The sequence below is a fragment of the Lemur catta genome, chromosome 17 (assembly GCF_020740605.2).
Source record: "Lemur catta isolate mLemCat1 chromosome 17, mLemCat1.pri, whole genome shotgun sequence".
Taxonomy (NCBI): domain Eukaryota; kingdom Metazoa; phylum Chordata; class Mammalia; order Primates; family Lemuridae; genus Lemur; species Lemur catta.
Window position 1 is genome coordinate 45,026,139 of NC_059144.1, and position 1,986 is coordinate 45,028,124.

Here is a 1,986-nt window from a genome sequence, read left to right on the forward strand (position 1 = left end):
TTATCAAGGGATCAGCAATAAGAGAGAAAATAAAAGTTTTTTTTTTTTTTTTTTAAGTAGCAGAGCTTCAGGTTAATTCCAGGTTAAGAATGAGACAATTTGTGCTACTAAAATACAGTGTTCTGGGTATAAATGTAAAATATTGTACAAGTTATTTAGCCTTTTCCTATGTCTATGTTTACACAAGTGTTATATGAAGATAAAAATAAGATATACCTAGTAGGATTAATGAGATCATGCATATAAAGTGATGAGCGTATTTCTTAAGCATCATACATATTTTATCGATGACTTTATTATTATTATTATTATTTTCACTCCTTGCAAGGGAAGGAGGAAGGCAATTTTAAAATGGATGTTTGGAAAGAGTAAAGAGAAAGAAAAAGCATGCAGGATTTGATACAAGTGGGTTTGAATTCTGGCTTTAGACATTTACCATTGAGAATATAAATTTACTTGTCTGAGCCTCAATTTCCTGACAGTCAAATGTGGATAATAATGTCTTGCTGAGCTATTATTCAGATTAGACAAAAATTTGCAATTGCCTATTCTGGTAAATATCACGTGGTAGATGTTTAATAAGAAGTTTGTAGCTATTGAGTTGTGACCATCCAGGAGGTCAGTCCGATTTATTTTTGTGACCTTGGATAAGTCCTTCCTCTGGGCACACTTTGTCCACCTACAGAACGAGGAGCTTGAACTGTATTATCTGTATAATTCCTTCCTAGCCTGATGCTTTGAAACCATGTTCTGAAGTGATTTTTAATTCTATAGAGTTCATTTAGTAATGTTTATTGGGCAGCACTTTATGGCAAACATATAGATTTTGATTTTTTTAAAATTTATAGCCTCTGTCCTCAAAGATCTCAATTGGTATTTGGAACACACACGGATTATTAGAAGGAAGGTGACAGTACATTTACTATACTTCAGAAATACAGAAAGGAAGAATACCTAACCCTTCCTGAAGGAGGTGATCCTTCCTCGGAAGGTATGAGCCCTAAAAGATGCATAGATTTTAGGCAAAAAAAAGTGTACATCTTTGGAATGGGAAGGGGGCAGTCAGGCATCCTAATAATACCAAAAGCAAGAAGGGTGAGAAATAGGATGGTTTGTGGGAAAATGACCACTTACCTGCAGATGACGGCAGGTGAGGGCTAAGGCTACAACAGGCCGGCAGCCTCAGATCACAGCGAACCTTGCTCACAGGCTGAGTTGTTGGGATCTTAGGTCTAAACTTTATGGTGGTTGGCAGGTTACAGTCATGGACATCTTTCACTTGCGGGTACTTACAATTTTTGAAGATTCCACATTTTGCTACTTCCCCACAGTGTGATTCTTGCCTTTGCAATGTAGAATATACATAGATCCTTTCTGGTTGCTAAGGTTCATGTTTATGATTTAGGCTCTGCCAATCAGACTCAATCCTAATAAATTTGATTTTGGATGTTAATTCCATGAGAAAGCAGGCAGGACGTGCAGTATTCACTTTGTTGTCCTGAGAGATTGCAGAGGCAGCAGGGTTCTGTGACTGGGAGCAGGACAGGCAGCTTCCTCATCATAGTGGGGTAGTGTGATGTGTGGTTCTGAAAGTTTACCTTGAAAGTTTAGCTAACAGCCTATTTCTCGAGTCTTCCAAAAGTTCTATGAGTTACCTATTTCCATGTATTAGCTTTCTCCCTACCTACCCATCATGAATGAATTATGTTATTTATAACCAGCAACACTGGCAGACGCAGGTATTGAACCCTACACCCAATTTCCTAATATAGAAATCAGGAATTATAAGAGTACCTATCCCAGGAATAATTTAAGAAATAAAATAATTTATTATGTATAAGGTAACCAAATTATTTTACATCACAACTGGGATTTTCTGGGGGAACTATAACTGATATATTTTATTTATAACTGTTTTGATGTTTGTTTCAAATTCCAAAAACTATCTTATATGAATATTTAAATGGTCCATTTAGTAAATAGACT